Raw genomic sequence first — 12,326 nt, 5'->3', positions numbered from 1 at the left:
ATGGTTAGTAGAGTATTAGCCGATATGTATAGACTGTGAGTCCATGCTTAGGCATTGTTTTTGTGAGGCCACATGATGACTTCTTTCTCCCCATTTGAGATTTCAAATTCCATCAAGAGAGAAGCTGATTTGCTCAAGTTTAGCACAGGTAATTACACCTGGATCAAACAGTGTGTCCAATATGGCAATCACACAACATAGGCATCCTCACTTTGGTGAGGATGATATCATCCCAGAGATGATAGAAAGCTGTGAGCTCAGCAGAAAACTAGAGAAGACTGACACCAAATTATAATCATAAGAAATAAATGGACCTTTACAAATGCCTCTGTATATAATTTTCTCATATTTTAGTGTTGAAATATTTCATATTTCAGTTTGATGTTGGCAGTTGTCTCTATTAGTGTATCTTTATTCTAGTAGATTTGAAGATCAGTTATTTATTACTGAGTCACAGTTAATTTAGCTTAATTAAGTCAGCTTGTCTTATTACGTCAAAAATTTGAAGGAAGAGAATTTTGGTGAAAGAGAGTTGAGTGCATATTTTGTACATAATGTTGATTGAGAGAAAGAAAAAGTCAGCTTTATATAATAGAGAGTAATATAAGAAGTTCAACATCAAATAATGTGTTTCATAAGATAAAAGGGAGGTGTGAGGTTTTTGTTGTTGTTTTTAAATGTGTTCAGCTGCAGTAGTTCACACAGTATTGACATCAATATTTGAGAGTACCGGTTTCTCCACATATTCTCCAGCACTGCTACGTAAATTTTAACATACAGCAGAGGAATACTACTTTGAGTTTTGCCATAAGTCAACTGATTTAGTTTTACTATATGCCACAACCTCTAGCTTTACTTTATAAAATTGCATAAAATATGAAGTAGTTGTTGAAATGATAAAAATTCAAAAAGATGGGGCACAGTGTTATGTTGAAATGGACAATGGTGTGGGGTAGAAATTGGCCAGAAATGGGGTTGAGACTGCCCTATCTGAGTGTGGGCCTGGAAAGTCCTAGATCCATAACCAGGTATTACTTAATTCTCTGAGTCTTGAAATACTTATGTATAAAATTTGAATAATTAAAAAAAATAAAATAAATAAAATTTGAATAACTAGTTCACAGCAGTATTTGAAAAACTATATGAGATAACACGTTGAAAATATCACAAAATTTTGGCAAAAGATTTTTTATATAAATTACAAACATCAAATCATAACATTTAGTAACTGAATATCCTATAGCCACTGAAAAGAATGTGCAAATTCTCTATGAACTGATATACTGTTAAAAATATATTTTTATTTTAATAAGTGCAAAATTAGCTTTAGAAAGATACATGAGAAACTGATATTGCTGGTTGCCTCTGGGGAAAAGAATTGAATGAATTTTCCAAAAGGGAGAAAAAGGACTTTTGTATACCCTTAGGTATTCTTTTGATTATAAACTGTGGGAATATATTTCCAATACAAAGATGAGTAAATGATGTTGAAAGCTAAGTAAAATACTCCCTTCCCTATCCTTCCTGATCCTTTAAAGAGGTCACAGATACAGAAAATTTAACATAAAAGTGAGGAAGTCTTAGCAGCTAAGATTTACTGTTTTTTAAAATATTTAAGTATTGAATAAAGTTAATCATTTTAGATGATATAAATATTTTTTCATATCAACCATTAGGTGTCTTTTATTTTGGTTTAGGATTAAAGTATTAAGATTGCTTCTTACTAAAAACCATACTCAACTGAAAAATGTCTATTTTTCACTTTTAAAATTTTATTTTTTCACTTTTAATATATACTAGCCTCCCTGAAGAAATTAAGAAAATACTAGAAAAATTTCCTAATATGTAAAGTGTGCTTACTATATAAATACATTCTACCAAATACATGCTTTGTTTTTATATTTAATGAGTTTTGTGTTTAACTTATTTTTGTCTGATCTCATCAGCACAGATATTTTTTAGCATTCAGTTTTTTCTCGCAGTTTAGAAAATTAGGAAAAACAAATATTAAGCATATTATAGTTTATTCACCAGCAACTGCCTAGTGTTCTCTCTCTTTAAACATCTTATTTGTGCAGCAGTTAATTGCTTGTAGAGTCAAAAGTGCCAAGTAGTCTTGTCTTTATGTGTTAAATACTGTGTTGTATTCTGAAAATATCACTCCTCTGCCAAATAATTCAAAAATAATTGTTCAAAATGATGATTCAGGTCAAAATATTTTAGATTATTGTTACCTGAAGCTCAATGACGTTTTTATTGCTAAAGTAACATCCTCTCATACTTGTCCTGCTTTTGCTTTCACATGCATCATCTGATTTGCTTTGAGTATCTTTATATGGAATTTAGGTCTTTAACAAAGACAGTAGTGATTTAGTTTCTTCTCACTGTTGAAGTAGTATAGGATAAAAACAAAATTTTGACATGTCTAAAGCATCCAGTGGGACATGAAGTTTCAAACAGATCTTTTATTTTTTTTTTCTATTAAAAATCAAATCTGGTACAGACTTCATAATGCCCAAACTAGAAATGATATGCAGAGTTAAAAATTACGTCTATGTTTTGCTGGCACTTATGTTCAAGTATAGTTGTCTTCTCACATTTTAAAACCAGCAAAATTTTGTTATGACAGATGGACAAAAGCAGTAAATGCCAACTTTCTCTGTGGCAGAATCATATACAAAAGGCTTGAGTGGAAGGCCATGAGAACAAAAATGTTCTAAAATTCATCTATTCTGCTATTACAAATAAAACTTTAGTTAAGGTTTGTGGCATGAGGATCACCAGTTAATCACACCTTCAACATTATGGCAATTATAGGTAACAATAACAAAAATTGCGTTGATTTGATGAATCCAGGGACAGAATAAGATGCTTCAGAATGTAGAGAGTATTACAAAAGAGAAACTAGAAACAGATTCAAAGGGATGCTGAGAAAGAGAGAAACGCATTAGAAGTATTGTTAGAGACTCTGGCCTTTAAAGGCTTATTCAGTCTTGAGATTCCAAGAGTCTACATTACTTTTTTTTTTCCTTCTGTGCAGTTACATAGGTACTGAGTAGAGAAAAATGATATTTACATAGAATCCCTAAAATTATTTGATATCCTCAAGGTGCTAATTGTGATTTTAATTCATTTTAGGCTTTTATTTAACAGACAGACATCTGCTGATTTTTATAATTAAATTACAAAAGCCTCAGGAGGATTTTTGAAATGGGTAAATCAATGCATAAAAAAATAAAAGGCACGCATTAAGTTAATGCTAGGTTGTAGCATTTTTTTAAAAAGATTTTATTTGACAGACAGAGAGATCACAAGTAGGCAGAGAGGCAGGCAGGGGGGAGTGGAGCAGGCTCCCTGCTGAGTGGAGCACCTGATATGGGGCTCCATCCCAGCACCCTGAGATCCTGACCTGAGCCAAAGGCAGAGGCTTTGACCCACTGAGCTACCCAGGCACCCCTGGTTGTAGCATTTTTGACCAGATTACAAATACTGTTTGATTTATAAGAATAGGTCAAACCTTTCAGCATCCTAGGTGTATTAATTTTCTATTTCTATGGCTGCAGTAACAAATTACCACAAACAACGGTTTAAGAGAACAGACATTCATTATCTTACAATTCTGAAGGTTACAAGTTATACACAGATCTCATCTGGCTAAAGTCAGAATGTTGACAGAGCTGCATTCCTTCCTGGGAGCTCTAGGGACAAATCCCTTTCCTTGCTTTTTCCAGCTCCCAGAGGTTGCCTAAATTCATTGAATCCTGGCTCCTTTCTCTGTCTTCAAAGCTAGCAACTGTGCATCTCTGCGGTCGTTCTACTATAGTCGCATCCCCTGACTCTCTTCTTCTGCCTTCCTCTTCCAGCTTTCAGTGTCCTGTGACCACATGGGACCTGCTTACGTAGACCAGGAAGATACCTTTAATTTAAGGTAGCTGATTAGCTACCTTAAGTCTGTCTCCAACCTTAATTCTTTACCATGTAATTTAGCATGTTCAGATGTTCCATGGATTAGTATATGAACATTTTTTGTAGAGGTGTGGGGCATTGTTCCTAACACACAGTGCCCTCTAGGCTCCAAAAATTCATTATCCATCCACACTCAAAATGTATTTATGTCACCTCAAGACCTCCAAAAGAAGTTCAGCCCATTGGAGCATCAACTCAAAGTCCAAAAATCTCATCTTAATCTCATCAGCTGAAAGGCCAGAATTTCATCATCTAAATCATCTCAATTAGATCTGGATAAGGCTTTGGGTATAATTCATCCTGGAGCAAAATTCTTTCCATCTGTGGACCCAGAAAATGCGAAGATAAGCTATCTCTTTCCGAAACACATGGTGAGAAAAGACTGGGAGTATCTACCAATACTCCCACTCAAAACAGGAGAAAGTGGGTGGAAAAAATGAATCAGTAGTCCTAAGCATTATCAAAATTAAGCTGCGCCAGCCAGTTCAATGCCTCTGAGTTGGTGATGCAGCGCTGCATGCTGGGTTCATGGCTCTCCTCTTCGAGTCATCCTCGTCTTTTCATGAAAAGTAGCATGTGTTAGTGGCTGAGGAGTTTTACCAGACTCTCTTGTCTTTGGACTTTGGGGGTACAACAGCCTTTTTTCATTCCACTTTCTTGGTCCTTTCAGGTCCCAAATGGCAGTGTTTCTGCTGATTGAAAATTCTCAAGAATTCTGTGGGTGTCCAGTGTATGACAGAGGAATTCGCTCCATTGCACAAGAGTTCCCTTCCCAATATTTTCTTAAATAGCCCCATGTCTATTTTTATCTTCTGCTGGGATGGCTGAGGGGGATTCATAGAGCACATACTCAGTTGGTTCAAATACCCTATTCCATGAATACTCTGATCTTTTAATCTTTCTGAAATATTAGCAAAAATTTGTGAGGAGTTTGCCTATAGCCCAAAATTTTATGTGGGACCTGTTGAGTCCAACTACAGGCAATTAAAAAGCTTTGCCCCAAAGGCCTGGTGCCTGGCCAAGGCATTATAGTTTTCTAGAGAGAGTCTCGGTCAAGGACTCAGCATCCCCTTCCTTCCTTAGGTCAGCCATGCTCATATGCATGGTGGTATTCCTAATACAGGTGCCTATTTTCTAAAACCTTCTAATCAGGATCCTCAACAGAGACATTTTCCAGCTACCTTTGCTAAGACTTGATTAATGGAGGTTTTAACTGAGGCATATTTCTCAACTTCTGATTAGTACCATCCCACTCCTGGCCCTTCTTCCTCTCCCCACTTCCTAGCCCATGGGTTCATAAATAGGCTGGAGCCTTCTGCTCAGAGATCTTTGACAGTTGAGTTAATTTCCTTTGTCTGGCATGTATCCACTTACCTATCTCCCATGGTAGTTCTCCCTGGAGAAAAATGGACCAGTGGCAAGCCAGTGCCCTTTTCCCCCTTTTGTTCTCATTGTAGTAGTAAATAAAGGCTTGTTTGTTACTTTCAGTTTGGCTTATTGTTCTGACTGAACACCTCAAATCCTGAAATTTCCATTAATTCATCACTTTCCTCTTTTATTCTACTTTGAGCAGCGAGAAGAGATAAGACTATGTCTTTAATATTTTCCTTGAAATCTTTTCATGTTTATTTTCCTTTATCAAGTGTTTTATTTATTTATTTTTCCTTTATCAAGTGTTTTATTGTTTATTTTCCTCATTTATAAGTTCTGCTTTTCATATAGTGAAACAATGCTCTACTAAGCTTTCTTTCAACAACGATTCCCTTTCCTCAAATTTCCCATAACATTTCCCCATTTCCTTCTGAAATCTCACCAACAGTGCTTTTATTGTTCATATTTCTAGTCTGTTCAAAACAGTTTAGGAATTCTCTAAGGCAATATATGTTTTCTCTAAATGCTCCCCACTTTGTTTGAGTAATCCCTAAGAAGAGTTGTTAATGTCTATACTACTATTAACCATATGTTTAAGGCAATCTACAGGTTTTCTATCAAGATCCTCCAAATTCTCAGCTTCTTCCCACTGCCCAATTCAAAATCATTTCTGCATTTGTAGGTATTGTTCACAGGAGCACCCCACTTCCAGGGAACAAAATCTACAGTAGCTTTCTAGAGTATGTTACAAATTATCACAGACTTAATGGCTTAAAATGACACAGATTTATTATTTTATAGTTCTGTAGGTCAGAAATCTGGTGTAGTTCTCACTGGGCTTTCTTTAGGGTATCAGCAAACTGCATTCCATTTTGAAGGCTCCAGGGGATGGAGGCTTTGTTTCATTAGCTCTCACAGTCCAATACCTTCTTTGGATCACAGTCCCTTTCTCCATCCTCCAAAGTAGCAGTGCTATTCTGCCCCCAATTCTTGCATAATCACATCTCCTTCTCATTCTCTCCTGCCTCCCACGTATACTTCTAAGTACTTTTGTAATTACGTTGGGTCCACCTAGATAATAATCTCCCTATTTTAGGGTCAATTATTTTGCAATCTTAATTCCATATGCCACTTTAAAAGTATATATATTTATTTATTTTAGAGAGAGAGCACAAGTGGGAGGGGTAAGGAGAGAGAATCTCAAGCAGACTCCCCCACTGAGTGTGAAGTCTGATACTGGCTCTGTCTCACAACCCTGAGATCAGGACCTGAACTGAAACCTAGGGTTGACTGCTTAACCAACTGTCCCAGCCAGGTGCCCCATCCATGTGCAGACTTAATTACCCTTTGCTGTATAATCTAACATGTGCACAAGTTCCAAGAATTAGGACATGGATATCTACGGAAGGCTCTTCTGGCTCCTGCATTAGGATTGAGAAAGACATTTTAAGTGAATGTATATTGATTATAGGGATTAATAAATTCACTTACTCATGGCATTTCTGCAAAAAAGTATGATATGTAGGTGTGTTTGCAAATGCCAATACGAAGAGATTCCCATCCTGTAATATGATCGGCTAAGTTTGCAATAAAAATTAATAAGGTCTCAAACATTCTGAAATATACAGTAATATATTTTCTCTCAGAACTTGGAATGGTTGCAAGAAAAAAAAAATAGTGCAAAGATAACTTGAGCATTAACCATGACCCCGAATATTCAGGTTCGTTTCTGCCACTATTAGTTACAGTGGTCTTTAATTTCTATAATGTAAATTTTGTTTTCTGGAATGTGGAGAATCTTTGAAAATACAGTGAGACAACAGTGATGGAAATACAGTTAATGTAAGGTGCTGGATTTTTTTTTTTTTTCAGCGTAACAGTATTCATTGTTTTTGCACCACACCCAGTGCTCCATGCAATACGTGCCCTCCCCATTACCCACCACCTGGTTCTCCAACCTCCCACTCCTCCCTTCAAAACCCTCTGGTTGTTTTTCAGAGTCCATAGTCTCTCATGGTGCATCTCCCCTTCCAGTTTCCCTCAGCTTCCTTCTCCTCTCCATCTCCCTCCATGTCATTAGGTGCTGGATTTTTATTACTATATTTTTAAATCTTAAAACAAAAGATTTTTTTAAAAGTTTAACAGCATGAACTGCTTTCAAAAATGATTGCTATGGTATTTATTAAGGTTTTACAGCAAGTCCACAAGGATGCTGAGATGATTCTGAGTCCAATTCTTACAAATAAACACTGCTTCATGTCCTTTATATGTAAGTGTTTAGAGCTAGGGGTAAAGATATTTAAACTATACATTAAATACCGCCTTTTATTTATCTTTTTTTTTTTTTTTTTGGCCACGAATATATTTTCATCCAAGAGAAAAAAGAAGAAACCAAGCTTAGCAATAAATTAAACTATACAACTAGTACAGGATTTTTTATAACATTAACTTAATCAGATCATTATGTTTAGATATTTACCAGGATCTGTAGAGAAAAAGAGATCACCAAATATGGAAGAAAGCAGCAAATTAGCTTTACCTACAGATTCTCTTATCAGTATATCTTGTGTTTCACTGTGGAGGTTGATGGCTTGTCCTGTGTCTCTCCCTTTATTGATTAGCTTTTGAAATGATGCTTGCCCCAGAGGAGGAGAACTGTCAAGAATTTGAATTTGGATTTTGAATTCAATCTCAGTAGCTCTTATCGTCAAATCTCGAGGAGATAAGATCCCTTTCAGTCTCTTTCCAGGGCCAAATACGGTGTGAAACTTGAACCGCCAACACTATAATATAATTACTACTTACTTCCGGATTTGTATTATTCACAGGCATTGAAGCATTTTTGTAAAAGTGGTGTGAATATCGATACTTTTGTTGTTATTTCGAATATTAGTAGAAAGAGACACATCGGATCACTTGCAGCTGGACTGAATGGCGTCAAGACCCCAGAGCAACAAAGTGAGAGAAGCTCAGTCAGTGCAAAATCAGGTCTAGTGAATTACCTCTAATCCTTGCCTTGGGGAAAAAAAATAATTAATCACCTAATCAGATCTTATAATAGGACACTCACAAAACCCTGAAAAGTTATGAGGTGAGTTCAGGAATTGTAGAAAAAGTCATTGGTTTCTTCAGAACTTCCTTTCAAGCATCACAGGACTAAAACATAAGAGGAGAATGAACTTTGTTTGAACTCTGCAGACCAACATTTTTTACCATTGTTAATGTTTCACTTACATTAACAGGTCTCGATGAGTTCCCTCTTGTGGCTAATCTAAAATATAAAAAAAAACCATTTTCTTCATTTACCTACGATGGCCCTGCATTAGGGAGATAACGCACTGTAAATGCCAGCTGCATGTGAGATTTGTGTTTCAAATTCTTTTCTGGAGTAGTTTCTAAAATCTGTTGATGATTAAAATACATATTTTATGCCACTGTTATAGGAAGGAAGATATTTTTACCAATGATTTTTCCTGCTTATTTCCAAACATATCAGAAGAATTGTAAACTAAATTATAACTCAAATATTGTCTTAGGAAATAGTAAAAGGTTTTCTGTGTACACACAATATAGAAATACGTGGAGCACTTTTTGTTGTCTCAGTGAAGATACTGTTATAATTCTTTTGTCTTCCACGAATATTTTGGAAACATAAAAAGAAGATGGCTTCTTTTTATACCTTAGAGCTGTGCCGCTGCGTGTCCTCATCCCGTAACCGTTTTGTCACTGCCATCAAACTGCGTGTTTTCCTGTCTTAGAATACAGTTATTATTTAGGTTCATGCTTAGTTTATCTTCTTGAATAAATTATAATCATCTTGAAAACAAGAATCATATCTGAATTAACTCTGCACATGTCCAAACTCTTCTTCCAGGACCCTGAAATAGAGTCAATAAATAATTTAATGAAGTTACAAATTCTCATAATCATGAAATCTTACTGAATATGTAATATATGATTATATAACTAATTATGAATAATGCAAAAATGTTATTTCAATGTAGGAGATTGAATTTACAGAATAACTTGATAAAACATTTTGTTTATTTTTCACTTACATTTATAGCTGTCGATTTGCCATCATATGCAAGCTTTGTGAAACTTGGTGATAAATTAGTAATCTGTTGAATTATCTCTACTAGATTACATATGGGGCTTTCTTTCTTTTTTTTTTCTTTTTAAAGATTTTATTTATTTATTTGATAGAGAGAGATCACAAGTAGGCAGAGAGACAGGCAGAGAGAGTGAGAGGGAAGCAGGCTCCCCGCTGAGCAGAGAGCCCGAGGCGGGACTCGATCCCAGGACCCTGAGATCATGACCTGAGCCGAAGGCAGCGGCGTAAACCACTGAGCCACCCAGGCGCCCCCATAGGGGGCTTTCTTACAATGAAGACCAACTATGGATCAAGAACTGTACGAATTATAATCAGGCTGTTTGCAAAGGCTATGTTGATTAGACATTAGCATAGACTATTGAGTTTAATACACTAAATGATAAACAAACAAGCAAATAAATAAATAGTAAATGCAAGAAAAAGGCTCATAGAACTCAGAGTGAAGAGTGGTCTCAAAGCACACATAAAAGGCCAAGTTCTTAGGTCTGACTGAGCATAGCAATTGTCTGGATAGGCCATGTGCTCAGAGATCCTATTTAAATGGTCCCCGTTAGGGCTCTGATTTCAGTAGTTTTTGAAATCACCTGAGTGATTCTTCTATGCAGACACATTTGAAAATCACTGGTGTAGGTCTCAGCACAGTGCAGATGATTCAGTCTTGCTGGTGCTGCAAAGGATTTAAAATTCAACCTAAGGCCGTAGAAAAGTCACTGTGAGGTTTTAAGCAGAGAAGCCATGAATTCCCACTTGACTGTGTGTGGGGAGTGAATTACCTGGAAAAAGGGAATTGGAAAACCAGTTAGAGAACTGGTTCAAAAAGAGGGAAAAAATGGCCTAGAGTAGTATGTTGGGCGAGGACAAAAAGGGAAGTGTAGGGAATTAGCACCGAGGCTAAGGCACAGATTGGGAGTCACTGTGCTCCATCTGTATGAGCACTGTGACCGGTGGTTACTCTCCTCCATAAGCCTCTCCTCATTCCATGTAAAAGGAAAATAATAATGTTAAATTTAATGTGCAGCTATTAGGATTAAATGAGTTACCCTAGTAAGATGCTTTGCAATATAGAGTGCTTATTATATATCAGCTGTATTATTTTATTTAAGTGGATTGGCTTGAAAGATAAGTTGAATAACAATGGAATAGTCATTTTATTATTAACTATATTTAGAGTAGAAAAAAAGTAGTAGATGTAAAGCTTTCTCCTTTCATTTTCTAGGAGTGAGAATATTAGAGATCTCATTTTGCTGATGAATATTGGTAATAACTGGGAGAGGCAAAAGTTGGGAAAAGATACATAAAATAGTAGTATAAGAAAGAACCCTCCTGCAACAGCCATTAAGCAAATTGGAATTTGAATATTATGAAATCCCATTACATTAAATATTTTTTCTGACTTGGAATTTATTTCATTTGACTTACATAAATTCACTATTTTTAAAAGAGCACATGAAATATCATTGTAAGGGTAAAGAAGGATTTTACTTCTACGGAATATGTCTGTGACCTAGTCACAAAAGATATTTAAGGAATAATGATTCAAATGTATTGCCTCAATATTTATATTTAAATAAAAATGAAATTGGATATACCTTCATAATGGAACAAATAATGTCAATAATTTTTCTGGTAGGCTTTTGATAAACCCCATTATTATTTAGTCCTATACCCACTCAGAGTCCTCAAAATATGTCTGAGTAGTCACTGATAAATAGCATCTCCATTACTTAATAATAATCCGAATTATTGGAGTGCTAGGTTATATTCTTCCTTTGCTTTTACCATTATCATATTCAGACATTTATTAATTTATCCTTTATATATTGAGGTCTTTCCATGTGTCAGGTACATTATAGGCTCTAGGGAATATAGTGATAAAATCTTAAAAACACACAAAAAATGTTGTCAGGGTACAAGTCTTTTACCTCCTTGGTTAAATTTACTTTGAGGATTTTATTGTTTTTGATGCTATTATAAATCAATGTTTTTCTTTATTTCTTTTTTTGATGCTTTGTCATTGGACTTCTCTATGTTGATTTTGTATCCTACCACTTTACTAAAATTGTTGATCAGTTACAACAGTTTTTTGGCTTATCCTTTGGGATTTTCTATATGTAAGATCATATCACTAGCAAATAATTTTACTTCTTCCTTTCTAATTTGGATGCCTTTTGTTTCTTTGTCTTTTTTTTTTTTAAGATTTTATTTATTTATTTGACAGACAGAGATCACAAGTAGGCAGAGAGGCAGGCAGAGAGAGGAAGGGAAGCAAGCAGGCTCCCTGCTGAGCAAAGAGCCTGATGTGGGGCTCAATCCCAGGACTCTGGGATCATGACCTGAGCCACAGGCAGAGGCTTTAACCCACTGAGCCAACCAGGCGCCCCTGTTTCTTCATCTTGCCTAACTGCTCTAGCCAGGACTTCTATGATTACATTAAATATGAGTAGTGGGAGTGGGCATTCCAGCCTTTTCCAGATCTTAGAGGAAATGCTTTCAGTTTCTCTCTCGTAAGTATAATGTTAGCTGTGGGTTTGTCATATATGGCCTTGATTATGTTGATGTAAGTTCTTTCTATACAAGGTCTGTTAAGGGTTTTTATCTCTAGAGGCTGTTGTATTTTGTCAAATGCTTGTCTACTGAGATGATCATGTGATTTTTATCTTTCATTTTATTAATGTAATTTACTAGACTTACTGATTTGTATATGTCAGTCCAACTTTGCATCCTTGAGATAAATCCCACTTGGTCAGGGGGTATAACACTTTCAGTGTGTTCTTGACTTTGGTTTGCTAATATTTTGTTGAGAATGTTTGCACGTACGTTCATCAGGGATAGTCGTGTACAACTTTCTTTTCTCGTGGCATCCTTATCTGGTTTT

Source organism: Meles meles, chromosome 9 (genome assembly GCF_922984935.1).
Source record: "Meles meles chromosome 9, mMelMel3.1 paternal haplotype, whole genome shotgun sequence".
Taxonomy (NCBI): domain Eukaryota; kingdom Metazoa; phylum Chordata; class Mammalia; order Carnivora; family Mustelidae; genus Meles; species Meles meles.
The sequence above is the reverse complement of the archived record's forward strand: the minus strand, read 5'-3'. Positions refer to the sequence as shown.